We start from the raw sequence: 12609 nt of genomic DNA on the forward strand, positions 1-12609 counted from the left end.
TGGACCTGGGGAAGGCCAAGGCACCAGTGATCCCTGTTTTCATCCAAAGGGTCAATGTAAACATGGTGGAAGATTACAAGTACCTGGGGATACGAATTGACAATAAACTGGACTGGTCAAAGAACACTGAGGCTGTCTACAAGAAGGGTCAGAGCCATCTCTATTTCCTGAGGAGACTAAGGTCCTTTAACATCTGCTGGACAATACTGAAGATGTTCTATGAGTCTGTGGTGGCCAGTGCTATCATGTTTGCTGTTGTGTGCTGGGGCAACAGGCTGAGGGTAGCAGACACCAACGGAATCAACAAACTCATTCGCAAGGCCAGTGATGTTGTGGGGGTGGAACTGGACACTCTGACAGTGGTGTCTAAAAAGAGGATGCTGTCCAAGTTGCATGCCATCTTGGACAATGGCTCCCATCCACTCTATAATGTACTGGTTAGGCATAGGAGTACATTCAACCAGAGACTCATTCTGCTGAGATGCAACACTGAGCATCACAGGATGTCATTCCTGCCTGTGGCCATCAAACTTTACAACACCTTCCTCGGAGTGTCAGACACTCTGAGCCAATAGGTTGGTCCTGGACTTATTTCCACTTGGCATAATTTACTTATTATCATTTAATTATTTATGGTTTTATTTTGCTGTAGTTCTACTCTATTATTGGTTGGTGCAAATGTAATGAAACCCAATGTCCCTTGGGATCAATAAAGTCTGTCTGTCTGTCTGTTTGGCTGTAAATAATTTCACCAGGTGTTGCAAAATAATGAGATTAGCCAGTTTATGGTTGGATCTTTGCAGAAACTTAAGTCTCTCCATGAAATAGATTACATAAAATTGGGTGGCGAGAAATGTATTAATGTACATGCAGATTTCTCCTGAGCTATTATTAATGCAGATGTGCAGGGCTACCTTTGGCATTGTATTCATAGTTATAAGATTACTATAACAGATTACTATAGCAGCTACTATCCAGGGTAAAGCAAAATAAGGGCAGAGTGGATGTCTTTACTTATGTAAATACAAGATGGTCAAATTTGCCTACTTTGAACACTTAAGGGTATGAAGGTGTTGCCTAGACCTTTATGGAATAATTGATGCATCTGGATTTTTGATAAGATCATTGAATAGTTTGTGGCAGAAGCTCGGGAACATTGTTGTAAGATGGGACTTTTGTAAATCTGTTCTCCACCTGGATGATAACTCTGTATATAGTATTTGGATGCTGGTATGCTCGTCCAGAAATATTGTTGTAATATTTCTTACCCAAATCTACTGCTTTCTCATCCAACTGATGGGTCAACGGGTGGGCACAGCATGAAGGACTAACACAATACAAATGATCATCATGCTCACCAGTTCCTGTTCATCCAGCAATGAGAATGCAGCATTTACAAAACAGTTAATGATAATATGGGAGCAATTGAATGCACAATGCAGTCAGTGACAAAGTTACAAAATGCCTGGAAAGACTTATAGCCACACTCTGTTTGACAATGTCGGAAGTTTTAAAATCTCAGGTGAGTCGTGAAAAGCCAGAGAAGTGTGACAGGGCATGGACAAACTAGTGACCGTGGATCTATTGTGCAATGACGTCAAGATTTAGTTGTTCTGAAATGGAGAAGGGTCTCTGGTCTTCTGGAGGACAGATGAAGAGATTGCTTCCATGGTTGAGAGTCCAACTGAATGCATCCACGCTGACAATGGCTGTGATAGTGAAGAGCCACAGGGTAACTGGAAATATGTATAATTCTTAGAGTAAGAGGAGTTGCATGACCCTGCAACACTTTATAAGAATTTACCATATCCAAGAGAAATGAATCAAGAAGACAACAAACAATAAAAGAGAATACTCTTTATGAAATATTTATCTACAGTATATCCAAAAAGTAAATAAATGACAACGTTTAATTAAAAAGTGATAATAGAAGTTTAATTTTACTCAATGCATTTATTTCCTAAATGTTCAGTTCTTTACCAATTACAAACATTGAGAATGCAAGACCAATTTTGTTAAACCTTGCCAATGATCTGTAGATGTATTGAGATTTTGTTAGTAATATAAATATCATATGGTATTGAGGAATATCTTTCACTATATCCACTTCCAAAAAAATACAGAACAGATTTCATCTTGTCAATTATCCCGTTAGTTTCCTCCCAACAATCAATGAAGTTATGAAAGTGTTTGTTGAAAATGTCACTGTGTCAATTGTTCATCATTAGTCTTGCCTTATTTTTCACTATAAGCACTAATCTCTAGACCTTATTAAAGTGTTGTTCTAAACAAGGACATGAATGGTGACTTTCAAAAGCAAGGTAACAACATCAATGCCAAATGCAGCATTTGAAAAGGTACTGCACATGGAGATAATTATTATCTCAGCATATTGGAATAGCATTAGCTTCGAGTCCCCACATTTCAGGCACAATCTTAACCTAGAAAAGTATTGTCATTTCTTCATTAACCCTGAATCAAAATCCTTCCTCACATTAAGAAAAGGACAAGAATCAATAAGGTGGTTTACTTTCTAAAGAAAAAATTGAGACAGACATTTAAGTGCTGCTCCTGCCAGTAACACCCTGCTAGAATGCCAAAATAAATAACAATGTATACTCTAAAGAGACAATCATCTCACATTGGTCAGTTATATCTGCTTCACTCAATTAACCCTAAGTCAGTTGGACTCAAACACTAATTTTACAGAATTCACAATCCAAATTTCACCTCCAATTCAAACCTGCATTTGTCATCATCCAATATTTAATACTCTCCATGTGGGTGAAAAACTTCAATCTTAATGGTTTCAAAATACTACTGCAAAACACTGTAAAGTTCAAAAGCATTCAACCTATCTTCAGATATGTGTATGCAGTTGAGCTCAGATAGGTTTCAAAGACCACTACTTTTTGCTCATCCAATTTGGTACATTAGCTGATGAAGACTTATACAAAATGGAAATAAATATGTATTTATCTAAAATCATTTTGGGACACATTGAAACACTTTACAGTAAGTTATTTTTGAATTACAATTGTGCTTTGTATCATGTGGTTGCTCTCAACATTTCCTTTATATCTTCAAATAACAAAACTCACAAAATTTCTTTCCACATTCCAATACATCCTACTCCTTTCCCTTGCACAAATTTGTCATTCTTTGAATATTTTGTGATACCGGTATGCCATACATTGTGGGAATCATTCAGATCTTTATAGTGCTTCCAGATCTCAATTCACATGCAAAACAACAACTATCACTCAAGTGGGTCCACCCACATTGTCCATCTTGCCCTCTCCAATACATCTGAATGCCTGTCTGGCTTTTACACCCTGAATGTGACTATCCCACTTGGATGATAGATCCCCAAGGTTGCTGAGTGCACCGAATATTGAAAGGCCAGGGTCGTGTAGACAGAGGAAGAATGTTTACAACAGTGGTAGATTCTAAGGCCAGAGTGTATAGCCTTACAATCAAAGGATGTCCCTTTAGAACAGGAATGAAGAGGAATTTTTTTAGCCCAAGGCAATGAATCTGTGGAATTCATTGGCGCAGTGGGCTGTGTGTTAAGTCAGTAAGTATATTGCACACAGAGAATGATAGCTTCTTGATTAATAATGTGTCAAATATTATGTGGAAAAGGTGGGAAATAGGGTTTGAGAGGGAAAATAAATCAGCCATGATGAAATGGTGGAGCTCAATCGATGAGCCATATGGCTCACCCTCCTCCTATGCCTTATGGTCTTATAATTCTTTCTGACCAATTGCATCCATTCTAGTCAAAAAGTTACCCAACCTAATCTAGGTCAACGGTCTTTATGATTACAGTACTTCAAGAACTCAATCAAATTCTAATTTCCAATGCCAATTTCTGTGTTCTCATCATCAAAGACAATGAGAACAGCTTATTGTGTTGTTCCCACATCCTCTCTACTTTCGCAGCTTATTGTGTTGTTCCCACATCCTCTCTACTTTCTCTACTTTGATACTTGTGTATCAAAGAAGCACTGTGCCACAGCTGAGTGGCTCAGTTTCTCCCCATGTACATTGACCAGAAGATGTCCTTTTACAGTTTAGCTGCATCCACAGTTGACATATTACTGACTGCAGATTTTTGTCTCATAGGTAAGTAACGTGAACAAAGGAGTGAGTGAATATGCAACCAAAACCATTTAGAGATTATCCAATCACTTCCTCATGGTAATTTATGAAAACTTTTCATAGGATGATGCAGAGATTCAAGTGAGGATGTTGTGCCTTAAAGGAAGAGGGAACTATCTACATAAGTAATTGAGAAGGGAGCAAACGCACAAAGAATAAGGGAGGTTAAAGCAGGGAAGGCGATTTTAAATCTGGATTTGAATAATGCAATGATGCAGATGAGCTTTAAAAAAATTCATAAACAGAGAGGGAAACGGAAAGGTAAACTGTGCCAGAATTGGAAAAGCATGAGCTCGTGAATGGAAGTCTAAAATTGATAAGTTTCTGAAATAACAAAGGCTGCATTCAGGAGAAAAAAAGACATACAAGTGTTTCCGACTCCCCTGCAAGCATCCAAACACTCTTCGCAGTTAGTGAAATACAGAGTATTGTAATTATGATATGGGGAATGCTGAGGTATAATTTTGGGCAGAGGAAGTTTTCATAAATTGCAATGAGAGAGTGATTGGATTATCTTTAAGTGGTTTAGGTTACATTGAAAATATAGATCAAGAAACCTGGGATAGCTCCAGAATATTTGTTTGCAATAATGCCATGGTATCTATATAATTAAGTTGAGAAAGCAGATGAGATTTGATTTGTATCTGATGAAGTGAGACAATTGTTCCATAGGTAGAATGAGAATGACAATCCAATGGGAAAGATGCAATGGGGTAGTGAAATTAAATTTTTTAGTAGCTGAGTTGTGAATTTAGTGAGAAGATTGTTTGATAACTCTCATCTAAAGATAATGATACCTGATACAACAATGTTTCGTCATTGTTCCAGTGATTATGGATGGATGTTTTCAAAATGGAATTAAATTATTGTGCTAATGGATAAGAAATGAGGCTTGAAGATCAGTTCTGGGCAGCCCAGATGCATTCAGTCTGATTTAGTCTGAGAGAGCTGCCAGAGAGGAAGTAAGAGTGCATTATGATTTGTAAATTAGCATCCTAACCAATTTATTGGGCTAATGGTTTAACCACTGACCAAAAGACTTTAAAAACAAATTAAACAAATATTGATCATTATCATAATCGAGATTAAATGAAGCCATCGCTTTTGATAATGGAATTGCATAATTTTAACTGCAAAGCCAGGCCAAGTTGGTGTAAGTGTACAACATTAATGATGGGGAAGCCCTACCAAAGAGATTAATCTTCTCAAGATCATGTATCATCAAACTGTCAGGTACGAACGTAAACAAATGGCCCATGTTTATCTGAGTCTGGCTGTGTGGTTTACCAAGCATTTACTTTAGTCAGATTTTACTTAATAAATAGGGGAAAGGATGCACTAGGCAGATAATGATCCTTGCAAGCAACTACCTATAACTCTCTTTGCAGCTTTTGGGTGTAGACTGACTCTATTTATCTCAACCCAAATGGGACAGACAATCTTCTGGACAAAGTGTGCAGAAAGCAAAATAAATGGATGCTATTAAAACTAGTGATGCGTTGATTATTTGATTAAGTGATTAATAATTGCCAGAGTTTGTGATCAATTATAGTTTTTAATCAAAGCGACAGAGATATTCAGCACTAAAAGGTTAAAATGATTGTTCAGAAGTGTCCAAATCTAAAAACGTAACAAATTATTGTACTGTTGACTGGACAAGTACAAACACATTAATTATTCAGTGATATAAACTGCTTTAATGTTAAACTGATCTAAGAGAATGTGAGGTATTTTTGTAAGATAATCAAAAATAACCAGTATTAAGGTGTTGCATAGTGTACTAAAATTTAACAGTGTCTCACAGAGAAGGCATACCATTCAATGAAAAAGAAGATTGTATGTATTTATAAAACATTACATTCTATCAATTTTTAGTATATTTTAAAAACATATTTCAAACTACTTACTGTATACATTTTGGATAATAGATTTCAATTTCAAAATTTTGAGATATATTTGAGTGGTTTATGAAATATATTAATGCTCTAATATTTGCAGTTAACAGAGTTTAAATGTAAGAGGTAATATTTCTGACTATCAAATATTAAAGAAATAAATTTTGTGTTTCAAGGCGCTATTTCACAATCTCAAAATGTCCTGAAATTCATTATAGCTAATGAATTGGTTTTGGAGTGTACCATCACACTAGTTCTTCAAACTTCAGTTTGCCCATTATGTCAATGTCAAAATAATGTTGCTAACTTAGTACTTTAATTTTATACTTTTGTAAGTTTAATCAGTATTGTTGTTTGTTGGTACTAGAATAATTGGCATTGTGTTACACATTCTGTGGCCACTTTATTAGGTATCCCCTGTACGTAATGAAGTGGCCACTGGGAGTGTGTTTGCAGTCTTCTGCCGCTGTAGCCCATCCACTTCAGTGTCTGATGTGTTACGTGTTCAGAGATGCTGCTCTGCGTACCGTTGTTATAGTATACGATTATATGAATTACTGTTGCCTTCTGTTAGTTGGAACCACTCCGGCCATTCTCCTCTGACTCCATTAACAAGGTGTTTTCACCCGTAGAACTGCCAATCACGCCCTGCTTTTTTGTTGTCATATCATTCTTTTCAAACTGTAGAGACAATTATGCATGAAAATCCCAGAAGGAGTTTTTTTAGCTGGTGAGTGGTGAACCTGTGGAATTCCATGCCATGGGAAGCTGTGAAGGCCAGAGCACTAGGGATATTTAAGGCAGAGGTTAATAGATTCTTGATTAATCAGGGTATAAAGGGATACAGGGAGAAGGCAGGAGATTGGGGCTGAGAGGGAATATGGATCAGCCATAATGAAATCGTAGAGCAGACTCAATGGGCCAAATGGTTAAATGTTCTTCTGTATCTTATGATCTGATGGAGATCAGCAGTTTCTGAGATACTTAAACCATCCACCTGGCACCAACAATTGCTTCGCAGTCATAGTCACGGATCACATTTCTTCCCCATTCTAATGATTAATTTGAACAGCAACTGAACCTTTTGACCATGTCTTCAGACTTTTATGCATTGAATTGCTGCACATGATTGGGTGATTAGAGATTTGCATTAATAAGCAGGTGTACAGGTGCACCTAATAAAATGGCTACTCAGTGTATATCAGTGATGTTGTCATCCTGGTGTGCTGTCATTTAAAGATGCTTTACTTGTTTTGGTTTTGATATTATGCTTGTGATGTCATTGTACTGGAATTGCAGCTATATTGGAACTATTTCTGTATCAATAACGAACCATTGTAGTTCATATTATTGTTCTCAGAGGTTAAAAGTACATTTATTATCATAGTATGTATGCAGTATACAGATCTGAGATTCATCTTCTCCACAGACAGCCATGAAACAAAGAAAACCATGGAACCTGTTCAAAGAAAAAAAAGTCAACACCTCTAAGCAAAGAACGATTTGCGAAAATGGCAACAAGAAAGAACAAGTGAAAACACAGAAAATAAGACACAAAAATCAAAACAGGCCATGTTCCTTTCAGTTCCGTGTTCATGGAACCCATTGAAAGAAAAAACATCAAATCCCCCAATGTGCATTAAAGAACGAATCGTGCAAATGGTTAAAAAAAAATGCTATAAACACAGAATGTGGAGCACCTACCCACAAAGTCAATGAAATAGTTCAGGAATGTTCAGTTCGGTTTCAGCTCATTTCAATTCAATCTGGCACTGTATTTTTCATTGTCTGCAGGCCATGGACAACGGCAACAAAAAAGGAGTTATCCAAAACCAGAAACACATACTCTCGTAGAGTCATATAGCACAGGGAACAAGCCTTCTAGCCCTTTGATTCCATTCAGTCATTAAGCATCCATTTACACTAGCAATACATTGGTCCCACTTTATTCTCTGCAATTTCTCAGTGGATTATACCAATCACTTACTCTGTTGGAGCAACTTACAGTGACTAATTAACCTGATACACGGCACATCTCTGAAATATGAAAGGACTCCACAGTACCTGGAGAAAGCCCATATGGTCAAAAGGAGAACATGGCAACATCTGAGGTCAGGATTTATCATGATTCACTGGAGTCTGACCAGTGCAGAACTACTGTGACTATCATTAAAGATGGAGTAGTTATTATACTGGAATGATTGCTGCAACAGTTCTGCCGTGATATGTTATTGGTTTTGTCATTATAACTAGTATTGTTGTTAGCTCAGAGCTGTTAGTATATCAGTACGATCACTATTTAATTACTCACATTGTTCTGGACTTTGTAGTCATCTGTGGTTCCACTGTGAACTGAGGTTGACCTTAATAATAAAAATAAATCTTTCTTTTCTTGGCAATTTCTCTACCTTGGTTTTATAAAAGAAACCTTCACAGATATTCTATGGTATGAAATAGCCCATCCTATGGAAGTAAAGGTGACATGCAATAGATAGTTAAGACTTCCCACTCACACATCAGAAATCAATCTTACTTCACTATGCCTAGAATATAGAACGGCTTGGAATTCAATCCTCTAAATATATTTAAGAAGGCTCTTCATATTTCCTATTACATGCAACGCCTTTGAATTTGGGACTGTCAAATTCATGTGTACTCCCATTAAAATTAGTCCTGTCATTTAAATTATTCTATCCTTTTAACACCTGAAATTGCTGACAACAAACCCAAAATGTTCAACAATGCAAAAAAAATCTTAAACTATTTCCAAAACTTACAGTTAACTTGTTAGTTTATATTTTTAAGTGTTTTATTTAGATTATTTTGAATTTTTATCTCTTGGATCTTGAAGCATCTAGAACAGGAACAGTGTTCCTCATTTAAACACACATTGATCTTGACCATCACTATCAAATCTCCCCTTAACCTTCTTCAGTCAAAGGAGAAAAACAACCAATTCTCCTGTTAAAATATGGAGCCTTAACCCCTATTTGTAATCATTTTTACAAATATTTCTTCCATACTTTTCTTAGTTCTTCACATTCTCAAAGATTCGAAGTACATTTATTATCAAAGTATGTGTGCAGTTTACAACCCTGAGATTCATCTTCTGACAAATAGCTATGAAACAAAGAAACACCATGGAATACATTCAAAGAAAGCATCAAACACCCAATATGCAAAAAAAAGGAATCATGCAAATGACAAAAAACAAGCAAAAATCACAGAATATAAAACATCATAACCACAGATTCATTGAAACAGTCTGGGAATGTTCAGTTTAGTTCATTTCAATTCAATTTGGTCCTGCGTCATTTGTCGACTGCAGGCTACAGAACCTGTCCACCCCAATCAAAATCGCACACAATAGCAACAAAGTAGGGAGTAATCAGAAACTAGAAAAACATCATAACATGAACTATAGAGTCCAATTCACAAAATGTGTTGGTTAAACTTTGCCCAAGACCTAAGAGTCCAGCACTGTCCAACAGCAGCATCAAGCAGGAGAGAGAGAGAGAGAGTCCAGTCAAATGCAGGCAACTTCCTCCAGCAGCTGAAAATGAGAGAGAGAGAGAGAGACTGGTCACATGTAGGCATGCTCCTCTGGTGAACTGCAGAACACCCACTCGCCCTCTGCTCTCATCCTCATTTATTTCAATCTTGCTTGGTTCTTCAATCAGTGAGATCAGTAAAAAATGGAGATGATCATGGGCTCACACCCCATCTTCAGGCCTCTTGGTCTCCAGGCTGCACACAGACCTCGAAACCTCACCAAACTCCCTTGGAGACAGCACAGTGCCAGATCGCTCAAACCCCCGAAAACACACCATTAAAATGTAAGCCACAGGTTCCAATAGTAGCAAAATCATATTTGAAGAAGAAGTGAAAGAAGTAATTTCTTGACAGTCACCTTCGTCGCATTACTTGCTGGTGCCATCTTCTTCAGATGTTTAGTTTTCCGGAAGGGTGGTGACCAGAAGTACCAGGTGTATTAATCTATTTGCAGTTCAACTGGATTCTTACAAAGATCCAATACTTTTGCACAGTACTTTATATGTTCCCTTATTATAATGCTATTGTCAGTATGATAGTTGCTGTGACAATATTGCTAAAATGTCCTAATGTTGTGAAGTCCCACTACAACAGCTGAGGAACATACAGTCAGTTGGTTTGTTAAATAAATGTGGTGTAAATGGTTAAATGGAAATACTAAACATAAGATGCTGTCCTGTAAACTACATATATTACAAAGAGCATCTGCACTCATTTAATTGTGTTCACCCTATAAATGATCACTAACCTACAATAACCAGGTTGCATTCTAACTGCCTTCTGAAATGGAAGGGCAAGACATCCAGTTCTTTCAAAATTGCCTGTGAAAGCAACTAAAGGATAAAATTGAAAGTACAATCCAGTATTGATACAAGCAATGTAAGTCAATATGGCAAAAGTCATTCATACGAAGTTCTACTCTTAAACTTTTATATAATATTCATGATGATTTCTGTCAATTCACTGGCATTAAAATTATCTGTTATCTTATTGGTTTTGTCAGTCCTTCATGAACACCAGCTATCCCTCTATGGACATATTTTCTTCTGTCACCCCTACCCCCCCCCCCCCCAACAAGGTATTTGGGTAGAAGATACAGAAGCTTGAAAACACATACCAACAGATTTAAGGACATCTTTTACCCCACTATACTAAAACTTCTGACCAGACCTCTTATATGATAAAGGTGAACTCTAAATTTCTCAATATATCTCCTCATGGCCCTAAAGATTTATTTATCAGCCCACATTGCACTTTCTCTGTAACTCCTCATTGTAACTCTGCAATCATTATTATCATCCCCTCAAAACTAATCAATAAGCATCAAAGTCCAAAGTTTTGGCATGAACAACTGGATCCTTGATTTTCTCACTTGCAAACACCAGTCAGTTTGGATTGGCAACAGTGTCTCCTCCACAATCACCATCAACACAGGTGCACCACAAGACTATGTGCTTAGCTCCCTGTTCTATTTGCAGTCTACTTATAACTGTGATGCTAAACACAGCTCAAAAGCCATATTTAAGTTTGCTGATGACACCACCATCAGTTGCTGGACCAAATGAGGTGACAAATTAGAGTATAGCAGGAGTTAGAAAATGTGGCTGAGTGGTGCGTGCCATAACAACAACGTCTCATTCAACGTCAGCAAGAACAAGGAACTGATTCTTGACTCAAAGAGGAGGACGCCCATGAGCCAATCCTTACTGGGACATCAAATGGTTGGCAAAATTAATTTTTTTGGTGTTATCCCTTCAGAGGATATTGTCCTCCGTCTGTTGTGGGTTCAGCATAGCAGTACCTTTACTTCCTTCCAAGTGTGGGAAAATTTGGCAAGTCATCTAAAATTTTGAGAAACTTCTACTGATGTGTAGTGGAGAGTATATTAACTGGTTGCATCATGGTCTCGTATGGAAACACCAATGCCCTTGAACAGAAAAACCTACAAAATGTACTGGATACAGTTCAGTCCATCATGCATAAAGCCCACCCACCACTGAGAATATCTACAAGAAGTGGTGTCGCAGGAAATCAGTATCCATCATCAAATGTTGTGTATTTAATACTTCAGTGATACTTAAATAATATTGTAAATATATTGTTTGATTAAGCTTTCTTGTTCATTTAAATTATGACATATGTAAAAGTATGTGAATGGCATACATCATCATGCCACCATGTCACGTCTGCACACCTCGCTAAAGGAAAAATGAAATGAAGAATGACTCTTGAGTTTTTGCTTTCAATTAGTTTTATGTTTCGGAATTACAAAACATAACAGTGGTGATGAGATAGTTATAAAATTAACCTCTACCTGTTGAAGCACAGCAATACATCAATTTTTTTAAAAAGCGCAGTGAGATGTTTGATTAAAAAATAATCAGCTTAGCATGTGTTTCTTTCCCTAAGACCATAAGACCATAAGACAAAGGAGCAGAAGTTGGCCATTCAGCTCATCAAGTCTGCTCCGCCATTTCATCATGAGCTGATCCAATCTCCCCTTTAGTCTCATTCCCCTGCCTTCTCACCATAACCTTTGACGCTCTGACTTCTCAGATACCTATCAATCTCTGCCTTAAATACACCCAATGACTTGGCCTCCACTGTCGCCCGCGGCAACAAATTCCGTAGATTCACCACCCTCTGGCTAAAAAAGATTTTTTCGCAACTCTGTTCTGAATGGGTGCCCTGCAATTCTCAAGTCATGTCCTCTCGTACTAGACTCCCCTACCATGGGAAACAACTTTGCCACATCCACTCTGTCCATGCCTTTCAACATTCAAAATGTTTCTATGAGGTCCTCCCTCATTCTTCTAAACTCCAAGGAGTACAGTCCAAGTGCGGTCAAACGTTTCTCATATGTTAAACCTTTCATTCCCAGAATCATTCTAGTGAATCTTCTCTGAACCCTCTCCAATGTCAGCACATCCTTTCTTAAATAAGGAGCCCAAAACTGCACACAGTATTCCAAGTGAGGTCTTAACAGTGCCTTATATAG

This window comes from Hypanus sabinus, chromosome 28 (genome assembly GCF_030144855.1).
Source record: "Hypanus sabinus isolate sHypSab1 chromosome 28, sHypSab1.hap1, whole genome shotgun sequence".
Taxonomy (NCBI): Eukaryota; Metazoa; Chordata; class Chondrichthyes; order Myliobatiformes; family Dasyatidae; genus Hypanus; species Hypanus sabinus.